Here is a 13,701-nt window from a genome sequence, read left to right as displayed (position 1 = left end):
CGTAGCGTTGACTAGATGGACCTTTCCTGACAAAGTAAAGCCTCTGTTTTTCAATATGAATATAATAATCAATAATAATCAATCATCAGCAATAATCAATAATGATAATTAATCATCTAGGTTGGTCATAAGTTTCCTTCTAAGGACGAAGCGTCTTTTAATTTCATGGCTGCAGTCACCATCTGCAGCGATTTTGGAGCCCAGAAGTATAAAGTCATCTTCTGTTTCCACTGTTTCCCACCTATTTGCCATGATGTGGCGGCATCCGATGCCATGATCTTTGTTTTTTGAATGTTGAGCATTAAGCCAGCTTATTCACTCTCTCGTGTCACTTTTATCAAGAGGCTCTTTAGTTCTTCACTTTCTGCCATAAGGCTGGTGTCATCGGCATATTTCAGATGATTGATATTTCTCTGTCAATCTTGTTTCCACCTTGAGATTCCTCCAGCCCAGTGTTTCTCGTTATGTAGTCTGTGTAGAAGTTAAATAAGCAAGGTGGCAATTATACAGCCTCGGGGTACTCCTTTTCCTTTTTGGAGCCAGTCTGTTGTTCTATTTCCAGTTCTAATTGTTGCTTCCTGACCTGCATACAAGTTTATCAAGAGGCAAGTCAGGTTGTCTGGTATTCCCTGAAATCTCTTTCAGAATTTCCCAAAGTTTATTGTGATCCACATAGTCAAAGTCTCAATAAAACCGAAGTAGATCTTTTGGAACTCTCTTGGTTTTTCAATGATGCAGCAGATGTTGGCAATTTGATCTTGGTTGCTCTGCCTTTTGGAAAACCAACTCGAATAGCTGGAAGTTCCTGGTTGCTGTATTGCTGAAGCATGGCTTGGATAATTTTGCCCAGTAATTTAGTAGCATATGAGATGAGTGCAACTGTGTAGTAGTTGGAGAATTCTTTGGCATTGCCTTTCTTTGGGATTGGAGTGAAAACTGCCCCTTTCCAGTCCTGTGGCCAGTGCTGAATTTTCCACATTTGGTGCCATGTTAAGTGCAACCCTTTCATAGCATGGTCCTTTGGGATTTGAACTAGCTCAACTGGAATTCTATCCCCTCCACTAGCTTTCTTTGTAGTGATGCTTCCTAAGACCCACTTGAGTGTACATTCCTGGATGTCTGGTTCTAGGTGAATGATCACATCATCGTGATTATCTGCGTCATGACTATCTTTTATGTACAGTTCTTCTGTGTATTTTTGCTACCTCTTCTTAATATCTTCTGCTTCTGTTGGGCCCATACGACTTCTGTCCTTTATTCAGACCGTCTTTGCAAGAAATGTTTGCTTGGTATCTCTAAGTTTTTGAGGAGATCCCTAGTCTTTCGCATTCTATTGTTTCCTCTATTTCTTTAGTGCAGTGGGTGTGGCAGAATTCAAAGGCTCTCTTCCCACTCAGGTCAGTCATCGTCAATAAGTGGTACCAACCAGTGTCCAGTGCTGTGACATATGACCAAGTTCAATTCTTCCTTAACGAAGTGACTAAATAAAACATCCCGGAGTTTATCAATACACAGTGTTCCATGGCTGCCCCTGGATTCGAGTACTTCCTCACCCACTCCAGGTTAACATAGTCCTTTATCACCATCCATTGCTGCAGTACACTGACAGTCTTCAAATGCTTCTACATTAATCCTGGTGTAAAACTTCTAGTAGTTATAAACGGCCAGTGTTTTACTTTGCAGCACGACCCAATGGCTTCTTCATGCGCACCCATACACCAACTCCGTAGTTTGTCGCCATCTAGTGTATACATGAAGTGACATGCTTCAAGAGCTTCCTCATCCACCCCAGATCTAGACAGTCAGTCTGTCGTCTCCATACAAGCGTTTCAGTGCTGTGACATGATTTGAAATGTTGTCTGTGCACACTGAGGCATACACAGCCAGCAGTTCACCATGCTCCAGTGTTTCAGGACTTTGATAAGATTAAATATGTTCTTGGTCCCACTAACGTCAATACACTCACCGTTTATAACCATCTTGTTTCACTGCTGTGACATAATGTCAACTGCTTCTTCATCCATTCCTGTGTCAAACGAACTCAGTAGCTTTTTCCCCATCTAGTGCTAGTGTTCAGTACTATGAAATGATTCTGAAGCCTCTGTGTCCATTCCGGCTCAAACATAGTCCATATTCTCAACCAGTGCTTCAGTGATGTCACATGCTTCAAGTGCTTTCTTCATTCACTCCATATCAAGTACATGCAGTCGTTCATAAGCATGCAATGTTTCAGTTGTGCGACATGCTTCAAATGGTTCTCTAATCCACTTGAGCTGAAACATACCCAGTAGCTTATGACCATTGGTGTTTCAGTGCTGCGACATGTTTCAAGTCCTTCTTCTTCTACGCCATGCTGAACGCATGCAATAGTTTATCACCATCAGTTGTTTCAGTTCTGTTACATTCTTCAAGTCTTGTTTCCTATACTCTGGTTCAAATACACCTAGAAGTTGTTCACCATCAACTGTTGAGTTCTGTGATATGTCTCAATTGTTTCTGTACATACCAGTTCATAAACACGCATACATTTTTCTCCATATTGTGTTTTAGGGCTGTCATACGGTTAAATGAGTCCCCTTCTTACCCCAGGTCAAATACACCCGGTATTCATCAACATCCAGTCTTTCAGCTACGTGATACAGTGCAAGTGCTTCAGCATCCATTCTTGGAAGACACAGCCGATAATTTGTCAAATTCCAGTGCTTCAGTGCTGTGAATTTTTTAAGTGTTTCTGCATCCAAATAGCTCAGGCAAGACTAAGAGATTGTAACTATCACTGGTTCAGTTTTATGACATGGCTTAAGCGCATCTCCATCTACATTAGCTGGAACGCACTCAATAATTACCACCATGCAGTAACTCATAGGTAAAACATTCTTGGAACGTTTCTTTTTCTACTGTGGTCAAGCACACCGAGGAGTTTTTCTCCAGTCAGTGTTTCAGTGCTGTGACAACTTCCACTGCTTCTTTGTGTACTACAGGTCAGCACACCAAGTGTCTTGTAACTACTAGCTTGCACTCTAGAGAACACACCTCTCTTCTACTGAGACTGAGATGTAGAGCATGCATCTCACCACTATTAAGACCCCATTCTAAGCACACATGCCACTTCTGCAGTGGCTAAACTCTGGAGGAAATGTGACAACACTATTGACCATGAATTCTAGAACACACATCTTACCATTGCTGAATCAGTGTTCTACAGAAGGCTTAGCACAACTACTGAGCTTGCACTCTGAAAGTATCATCCTACCTCTACTGAGTCAACATTATATGCCATACATGTTCCAACTTCTGAGTTTGCACTATGGAATACACATTATGCCACTACTGAGCAAGCTCTAGTGTACACATGACAACGTACTGATCCCCACATCAAAGGGTAATGCTGAAAATTTGTCAAAGTACTGCACTCTTGTGCTCATTTCACATACTAAGCAAGATAAGGCTCAAAATCCTTTGTGCTAGGCTTCAAAGTATTTGAACCAAGAACTTCCAAATATATGCGATGGATTTAGAAAAGGCAGAGGAATGAGAGCTTATACTGCCCACGTTCATTGCCTCCTAGAGAAAGTAGGAAGTCAAGAGATACCTGGAATAACAAGCAAGTTGGACCTTGGAGTACATATGAAGTATGGCAAAGGCTAACAGAATTCCCTAAGAGAACTCACCATTCATAGAAAACACCCTCTTCCAACAACACAAGAGATGACTCTTGAGATGGTCAATGCTGAAATCAGATTGATTCTGTCCTTTGTAGCTGAAGATGGAGAAGCTCTATGCAATCAGAAAAAAAAAAAAGAAAAACAAAAACACAAGACTGAGCAGTGAGATGGCTCAGATCAGGAATGCCTTAAAGAAAACTTCAGACTTAAGTTGAAGAAAGTATGGAAAACCACTAGACCATTTGGGTTGGCCAAAATCAATCTCTTATGATTATGCAGTGGATGTGACAAATAGATTTGAGGGATTAGATCTTATAGACAGACTGCTTGGAGACTATGGACCAAGGGTCATGACATTCTGCATGAGACAATGAACAAAACCTACCCAAGAAAAAGAAATGCAAAAAGGCAAAAGGTTTTTCTGAGGAGGGCTTACAAATAACTTAGAAAAGAAGAGAAGCTAAAGGCATAGGAGAAAAAGAAAGATAATCCATTTGAATGCAGTTTTCTTAAAAATAGCATGGAGAGATAAGAAAAGCCTTCCTCAGGGATCAATGCAAAGAAGCAGAGGAACACAATAGGATGGCAAAGAACAGAGATTACCTCAGGAATGATACAGATACCAAGGGAACATTTCATGCAAAGATGGGCACAATAAAGGAGACAAAATATATGGACCTAACAGAAGCAGATATATTAAGAAGTGGTGGCAAGAATACACAGAAGAACTGAACTTAAAAAAAAAAAAAAAAGGAAGAAGAAGAAGAAGATCTTAATGAACCACATAACCGTGAAGATGTCTTTACTCACCCAGAACCAGACATCCTGGAATGTGAAGTCAAGCAGCCCTTAGTACATAACTATGAACAAAGTTACTAGAGGTAATGTGTTTCCAGTTGTGGAATTTCAAGTCCTACCAGATTATGACATTACAATCCTGCACACAATATGCCAGCAAATGTGAAAAGCTCGCCACTGGCCGCCGAACTTGGAAAGGTTAGTTTAAACTCCAATCCTCAAGAAAAGCTAGGCCAAAGATTGTTTAAACTAACACACAATTGCACACATCTCACATGTAAGCACAGTCATGTTCAAAGTTCTTCAAGCTAGGCTTCAGCAGTACATGAACTGAGAACTTCCAGATGTTAAAGCTGGATTTAGAAAAGTCAGAGAAACCAGAGATCAAATTGTCAGCATCCATTGGATCAGAGAAAAAGCAAAGGAGTTCAAGAAAAACATCGACTTCTGATTTGGACTATGCCAAAGGTTTTGACTGTGTGGATGACAACAAGCTATGGGAAATTCCTGGAAAGATGCAAATACCAGACCTCTTTAGCTGCCTGCTGAGAAATCTGTAGGCATGTCAAGAAGCAACACTTGGACATAGAACAATGCGCTAGCTTCAAATTGGGAAAGGAGCACATCAAGGCTGCATATTGTCATGTGCCTTATTTAACTTATATTCAGCACGTCATGTGAAATGCCAGGCTGGATGAAGCCCAACTAGAATCAAGATTGCTTGGAGAACTATCAATAACCACAGATTTGCAGTTGACACCACATATATGACAGAAAGTGGAGAATAAATAAAGAGCGTATTGATGGAAAGAAAGAAGAGAGTGAAGAACCTTGCTTAAAACTCAATGTTGAAACCATGAAGATCATGGCATCTGGCCCCGTGACTTCACATCAAATAGGGAAATCACGGGGAAAACTGGAAACAGTGATAGACTTTATTTTCTCGGGCTCCAAAATCACTGCAGATGGTGAGGGCAGCTGCGGAATTAAAAGGTGCTAGATCCTATGAAGAAAAGCTGTAACCACCTAAAGAGCATATGCAAAAGCAGAGGCATTACTTTGCAATTAATGGTCTATCAGGTCATACCTATGGAGTTTCCATTACTCATGTATGGATGGGAGAGTTGGACTATACAGGAAGTTGCGCATGGAATCATTGATGATTTTGAACTGTGGTGTTGGAGAAGACTCTTGCGAGTCCCTTGGACTGCAAGGAGATCAAAGCAGTCAATCCTGATGGAAATCAGCCCTGAATATTCATTGGAAGTACTTTTGCTGAAGCTGAAACTCTGGTACTTTCGCCACCCGATGCAAAGAGCTAACTATAGGAAAAGACCCTGATGCTGGGAAAGCTTGAGTGCAGAAGGAGAAGGGCCTAGCAGACGATGAGATGGTTGGATGGTACAACTAATTTGAGGCACATGACTTTGAGCAAACTCTGGGAGTTAGTGATGGACAGTGAGGCGTGGTGTGCTGCATAATAAGGAACGTAACATGCCTTATTATGTTGCAGAGAGTTACTATGCCTGAGCAACAGAACAACAGCAGAATCAACCATTTCAGTAAGAAGTGAAGACACAACTTACAGGAAGATGCTCAGAGAAAAATAGAGAAACAATATCAATCCACTTCTCATGCAGCCATTTTTCCTCTTATTGAAACAAGGTTTTTCCATATTGAAATATGGCTTTCCTGAAGTATGTGAATTCTAACTTGTTTTTTCACCTCAGAGAGGTGTGTTGATGAAGTCACGATGCACAGAGAACATGGCCGTTCTCACAGATTCCCTTAATAAAATCATGATGTACTTAAGGAGCTGGGGCTATTTTTTCCATGGGAATAAATATTTTGATGAGGAACTCTTTAATTCTTTAGAAAATGTTAATTACCATAATCAAATTTGTTTGGAATATTTGTAGTCTTTCCTTTGGTATCAGAAGATACTGCAGCCCTGACAATAAGGCAGGGTTTTCCAACCAAAAGCCTGAAACAGAGCAGCTCACCACACTCTAAAAGCACATTAGAAAAGTGGTAATTTGCTATTCAAATCAGTGAGCATTATACCCAAGTGAAAGAATGGCTAAAAGAGCTTGAAGAACATCACTAGAGCCTGCTAAAGGAAATCAATATGGGATTAATGGTATGAAAGGTTAGAGTAGATGAAACTTGAATTATATTAATGGAAAATATAGTAAAAGTTTCCTAGCATGTGGGCAGAATGAGAAGTCTCCTCAGAAACTGACACAAACAAAACAAATCTACACAGTCTTTCAGAAAATCCAAATGGCTTCAGAATGAAATATAAAGGTGCAGGAGAGATAGCTAAGAGCTTAAGTGGATATATGGATACTCGAATTATTTGACCAACATGATGTTTCATAGGCTTTTCGGCATTCACACCACAAATGTGAACTCTGATGGCTGGGATACCCTTACCTCTCATCCTGCTGAACTATTGCCTAGAATATTTTTATTCTGTGATAGATTTCTTCTAATCAGTATCATTCTATCACGTTTTGAAAAATTAGTATTTTTGCACTTTCAACATGCAAATTATATTTGCTTGTTGCTAAATATATGTAACTAACTTCTCTGCTAAACTCACTAGGTTTTTTTTTTGTTTGTTTGTTTGTTTTTTGCCCTTTAAGGTCTTATTTATGAATTTATTTTTCCATTTTATTTATTTTTTTCTTTAATTTTTATTTTTACTTTATTTTTCTTTACAACACTGTATTGGTTTTCCCATACATTGACATGAATATTTGTTATTGTTAAAACTGCATTTATTTTGGCAGGGCCAGGTAGTCATGGATGTTCAAGGGCTTTCTGTAGCTGAGGCAAGTGGTATGGTGCACTTCACTATGCTGCATAACCTTCCCATTGTGACGTTTCTTTTGCTGGAGAACACTGGCTCTAGTTTCGGCACATGAGCTCCTGAGTTGTGGCCCATGAGCTTAGTTACACTTCAGCATGTGGGATCTTCCCAGACAAGAATCACTGGGAGGCTGACTATTAATCGATGGATCACTAGGATAGTTCAACACAGACTATATAGGCTGGAAGGTTGATACCGTACATATGAAAGCCAAGAAGTACTTAAGTAGATACTGTTTTTCTTTGGGGTATTCTCCTGGTGGCTCATTGGTAAAGAGTCCACTTCCCAATGTAGATGACCCAGGGTTGAGAAATCCCTGAGTTGGGAAGATAGATCTTCTGGAAGAGAGAATGAAAACCAGACTCAGTATTCTTGCCTGGGAAAACCCACGGGCAGAGGAGCCTGGTGGTCTATGGTCCATGGAGATGAAGAGACGGAAATGACTTAGCAGCTAATCATGACCACCACCACCGTGTTGTTTGGCAGATAAAGTAGGTAGTTTGTTTAAATGTCCTTGGCCTGCAATGACTGAAAATTAGTCAGTGCTTTTGATTATTAAAAGTATGCATGAGTAAAAGGCATTTTTATTTTATTGTGTGTAAAAATCCCTTTCAATGTTGACTGTAAATTGTTATAACGTATTGCCAGAGAATTTAGCCAGTCATTATATACATTAATTTGGTTCTCTTTTGAAGCCATGTCTCACAACAGCAAGTGATTTCGATTATGTTCTTGCTTTGGTATCCGTCTTGAATTGGGTTTTATTTATTTATTTATTTGAAAGCAGCATTTCAGTAGGTTTCAATAATTTATTTAATCATTTCATAGTTTCTACGAGAACAACTAGCTTCTAAAAAGGGAAATGACACTCCATTTCTCTTCTGATCTTATAGGGAAAAGAGAGTAATAAAGTTCATTGCTTTATGGTGGTTTTTTTTTTTTTTCAGGGTTAACATGCTCTTTCTAAGGAACACTTCCAAATTTCAAGGTTTTCAAGGATTTCTTAAAAATATATTTTGGTTTCTGGTCTGCTCATTCTCACAGTCGTGTCTGGTTCTTTGTGAGTGTCTGGAATATAGCCCGTCAAGCTCCTCTGTCCAAGGGGGTTCTTCAGGCAAGAATACTGGAGTGGGTTGTTAGGCCAGTCTTCCAGTGGCTCTCTCATAGCAGATGGATTGTTTGCTATCTAACCACCAGGGAAACCTAAAGAACCCTGGAGGGAGTGGCCTGTTGCTTCTCCAGAGCATCCTCCCAAACCAGAAATCAAACTGGGGTCTCCTGCATTGCATCAGATTCTTAGGCAGCTTACCTCCCAGGGAAGCCCTGGTTTCTGCTAAAAAGTGCCAATTGTCATTCCTTAGTATGTGGACTCACTGATCATATGTCATGATTAAATAGGAGACAACTTTCAGTACGAAGTTTGAAGAAAATTATGCCATAATGATAAAAATACCCAATAAATTATATATACTAAAATTAGGAGAAAAATAAAAATAAACTCAAGGACCATAGCCTGGGAAATGGTCTTCCGTACAGTTTAAAGAGGAGTGTTCTGAAGCTGTAGGGGCAGAGCCAGGACACAGAGAAAATTCTTTAAAGTTGAAAGTACATGAATGAAACATATCTCGTGGGAAAAGGATCCTGTTAACCACAACATACAGGTCTGACAACAGTGATGTTAGTGTTTTCCTAGGCGAGAATCTGGAATCATTACACTTCTTAATTATCTTCACTAACTAGGAACACATAACTCCAAAGCACAGAAATGCACAATCTCATTTTCATATCCTGACTTCCCCAGAGGGTACACTGATGAAAGACAACTGCAACAGATTTTTACTTTCCCATTCCAGTGAATACCCAGTGACTCTCCTCCATGGTTAAAGCAGATGTACAATATGTGTTTCCCAGGTCAAAAATAGGCTGTCTAGCATAAAGTTCAAGCAAAACTATATCTAGCCAGAATGTTCACTAATAGTAGGTGAAAAGGCCTTCCCTCAGTATGAAAATCAATTCTGAACATTTTATTTCTGAAGAGAAACTCTTTTCTGTTTCTTTGTTTACAGTCACTTTATTTATTTATATTGTACTTTACAATAGTGCATTGGTTTTGTCAGACACCAACATGAACCCTCCACGGGTGTAGACGTGTTCCCAATCCTAAACCCCCTCCCTCCGCCCTCCCCTTACCATCCCTCTGGGTCAACCCTGTGCAACAGTCCCAAGCATCCTCTCCTACACTGAAGCTAGACTGGCGATTCTTTTCTTATATGACATTATACATGTTTCAATGCCATTCTCGCAAATCATCCCACCCTCTCCCTTTCCCACAGAGTCCAAACGACTGTTCTATTCATCTGTGTCTCTTTTGCTGTCTCGCATACAGGGCTATCGTTACCATCTTTCTAAATTCCCTATGTTTACAGTCACTTTAACTGTATTCCATCACTCCAAATTTGGATACACAGACTGGGGCCTCTACCTCTGCCACCAACAGTCCCTAGCTTCAGTTCCGTTCAGTTCAGTTCCGTTCAGTCACTCAGTTGTGTCTGACTCTTTGTGACCCCATGAAATGCAGCACGCCAGGCCTCCCTGTCCGTCACCAACTCCCGAAGTTCACTCAGACTCACGTCCATCGAGTCAGCGATGCCATCCAGCCATCTCATCCTCTGTCGTCTCCTTCTCCTCCTGCCCCCAATCCCTCCCAGCATCAGAGTTCTTTTCCAATGAGTCAACTCTTCACATGAGGTGGCCAAACTACTGGAGTTTCCGCTTTAGCATCATTCCTTCCAAAGAAGTCCCAGGGCTGATCTCCTTCAGAATGGACTGGTTGAATCTCCTCGCAGTCCAAGGCACTCTCAAGAGTCTTCTCCAGCACCATAGTTCAAAAGCATCAATTCTTCGGTGCTCAGCTTTCTACACAGTCCAACTCGCATCCATACATGACCGCAGGAAACACCATAGCCTTGATTAGACGGACCTTAGTCGGTAAAGTAATGTTTCTGCTTTTGAACGTGCTATCTAGGTTAGTCATAACTTTTCTTTCAAGGAGTAAGTGTCTTTTAATTTCATGGCTGCAGTCACCATCTGCAGGGATTTTGGAGCCCCAAAAGTAAACTCTGACACTGTTTCCACTGTTTCCCCATCTATTTCCCATGAAGTGATGGGACCAGAAGCCATGATCTTCATTTTCTGAAAGGTGAGCTTTAAGCCAACTTTTTCACTCTCCTCTTTCACTTGCATCAAGAGGCTTTTTAGTTCCTCTTCACTTTCTGCCATAAGGGTGGTGTCATCTGCGTATCGGAGGTTCTTGAAATTTCTCCCGGTAATCTTGATTCCAGCTTGTGTTTCGTCCAGTCTAGCATTTCTCATGATGTACTATGCATAAACGTTAAATAAGCAGGGTGACATTATACAGCCTGATGTACTCCTTTTCCTATTTGGAACCAGTCTGTTTTTCCATGTCCAGTTCTAAATGTTGCTTTCTCAACTGCACATAGATTTCTCAAGAGGCAGGTCAGGCATGGTCACCAATAACAATGAAAACGCAAGTTGTTTCAGAGTTCTCTCATCATGCATTAAAACAGCTGAATATGTATGTTTAATGATGAAATTTGTACCAGTATTATTTACCATATTTTTATAGATGTTTTAAACATATGACAATACTCGACTAAAGTGAAAGTGGAGCCGTTCAGTCGTGCCCGACCGACCCTTTGCGACTCCATGGACTGTAGCCTTACAGTCTCCTCCATCTATAGGATTCTCAGGCAGGAATACTGGAATGGGTTGCCATTTCCTTCTTCAGGGGATCTTCCTAACCCAGGATTAGAACCCAGGGCTCCATTTCAAGCAGACATTTTACCCTCTGAGCCACCACGGAAGCCCAATACTCTACTGATGTTGTAATGCATTCTAAAGCACATGAGAAAGATGAAATCAAAAAAGATTAGAAAAATGTTGAAACATCACTAAATGTTTTTACAATGCTTCTGTTCCAGTTTTGCTAGCATTTATTGGAGGCTATAATAATAGAACTACATTTTTATTTTTTGTATTTATGATGTTTTTGTCATCATCTTTTATGTATTTGGAGTTATGAATGATGTCAATGTTGAAATGAACATCTTAAAGACATCAGTTAAATCTAGGCTTAAAAAGAAGCAAAAAAAAAAAGCACCAGTTTTATTTGAAAAAGTACCAGTTGCAAATCTGAAAGTATAAAATGGTTATATACAAAGAAAGAATCTAGTAATGAAATGTGTATTGGGTAGATGTCTATTTCGTGATGACTTTGTAGTTTATAGGTCGTTTGTAAAGCTGACAACATATTTCGTAGAAGTGCTGTCATCTCTCTAACGTTTTGTTTAGTTTTACCGAAGATTCCTTGTGGCTAAATTAATACTGTGGAGATACAACTGACACTTACTTTCTTTGGTAAGAATGTAAAATGCACCAGTTGCATAGTATGTTATTTGAGAGCTGAAGGTTGTCAGCACTGAGCTGGGGTTGAAGGCAAGGAATCTAACCAAAGGGAATACTTAAATACCAAGCCCCACAGAGGTAAGCCTGTCCTTAGAAGGAAAAGAGAATAGCTTTCTGGAGCTGTGACTAAGCACGTTTAAGGTAATTACTGATCATTATGATCCCGTTGCCATTTCCTTTATTGTTTTGGGTTTGGGTTTAAACACCCTTTTTGTGTTTCCTGTGTGCAGAATATCCTTTAGCATTTGTTGGAGAGCTGGTTTAGCGGTGCTGAGTTCTCTCAGCTTTTGCTTGTCTGAAAAGCTTCTGATTTCTCCTTCGTGTTTGAATGAGATCCTTGCTGGGTACAGTAATCTGGGTTGTAGGTTATTCTCTTTCTTCACTTTAAGTATATCTTGCCATTCCTTCCTGGCCTGAAGAGTTTCTTTGGAAAGATCAGCTGTTACCGTTATGGGAATCCCCTCATGTGTTACTTCCTGTTTTTCCCATGCTGCTTTTAATATTTGTTCTCGTGTTTGCTCTTTGTTAATTTGATTAAGATGTGTCTTGGGGTGTTTTGCCTGGGGTTTATCCTGTTTGGGACTCTCTGGTTTTCTTGGGACTGGGTGATTATTTCCATGCCCACTGTAGGGAGGTTTTCAACTATTGTCGCCTGCAGGATTTTCTCATGGTCTTTCTTTTGGTCTTCTTCTTCTGGGACTCCTATAATTCAAATGTTGGAGCGTTTCATATTGTCCTGGAGGTCTCTGAGATTGTCCTCATTTCTTTTAACTCATTTTTCTTGTTTCCTCTCTGATTCATTTATTTCTACCATTCTATTTCACTAATCCTATCTTCTGCCTCTGTTATTCTACTATTTGTTGCCTCCAGAGTGTTTCTGATCTCATTTAGTGAGTCATTCATTATCTATTGACTCGTTGTTATTCTTCTAGGTCCTTGTTAAACCATTCTTGCATCTTCTCAATCCTTGTCTCCAGGCTATTTATCTGTGATTCCATTTTGATTTCAAGATTTTGGATCCTTTTCAGTATCAATATCTGGAATCCTTTCTCAGGTAGATTCCCTATCTCTTCCTCTTTTGTTTGATTTGGTGGGCATTTCTCCTGTTCTTTACCTGCTGAGTATCCCTCTGTCTCTTCATCTTGGTTCTATTGCTGCGTTTGGGGTGGTCTTTCTATATTCTGGGAATTTGTGGAGTTCTCTTCATTATGGAGTTTCTCCACTGTGGGTGGGGTTGTATCAGTGGCTTGTCAAGATTTCTTGGTTCGGGAGGCTTGTGTTGGAGTTCTGGTGGGTGAGGCTGGATTTCTTCTCTCTGGAGTGCAATGGAGTGACCAGTAATGTGTTATGAGACGCCAATGGTTTTGGAGTAACTTTGAGCTGCCTGTATATTGAAGCTCAGGGCTGTGTTCCTGTGTCGCTGGAGAATTTGCATGGTGTGTCTGACTCTGGAACTTGTTGGCCCTTGGGTGGTGCTTGGTTTCAGTGTAGGTATGGAGGCATTTGATGAGCTGCTATCAATTAATGTTCCTGGAGTCAGGACTTGTCTGATGTTCTCAGGGTTTGGAATTAAGCCTCCTGCTTCTGGTTTTCAGTTTTATTTTTACAGTAGCCTCAAGACTTCTCCACCTATACAGCACCAATGATAAGATATCTAGGTTAAAGATGAAAGGTTTACCCACAGTGAGGGGCAACCGGAGAGGTTCACTGAATACATGGAGGAGAGAAGAGGGAGGGGTAGTTAGAGGTGACTGGAATGAGATGAGGTGGGATCAAAAGAGGAAAGAGAGAGAAAAAAAAAAAAAAAAGATGAGAGAGCAAGCTAGCCAGCAATCACATCCTTATGTGTGCTCCACCGTCTGGACCACTCAGAGGTAT

This window comes from Ovis aries, chromosome Y, assembly GCF_016772045.2.
Source record: "Ovis aries strain OAR_USU_Benz2616 breed Rambouillet chromosome Y, ARS-UI_Ramb_v3.0, whole genome shotgun sequence".
Taxonomy (NCBI): Eukaryota; Metazoa; Chordata; class Mammalia; order Artiodactyla; family Bovidae; genus Ovis; species Ovis aries.
The sequence above is the reverse complement of the archived record's forward strand: the minus strand, read 5'-3'. Positions refer to the sequence as shown.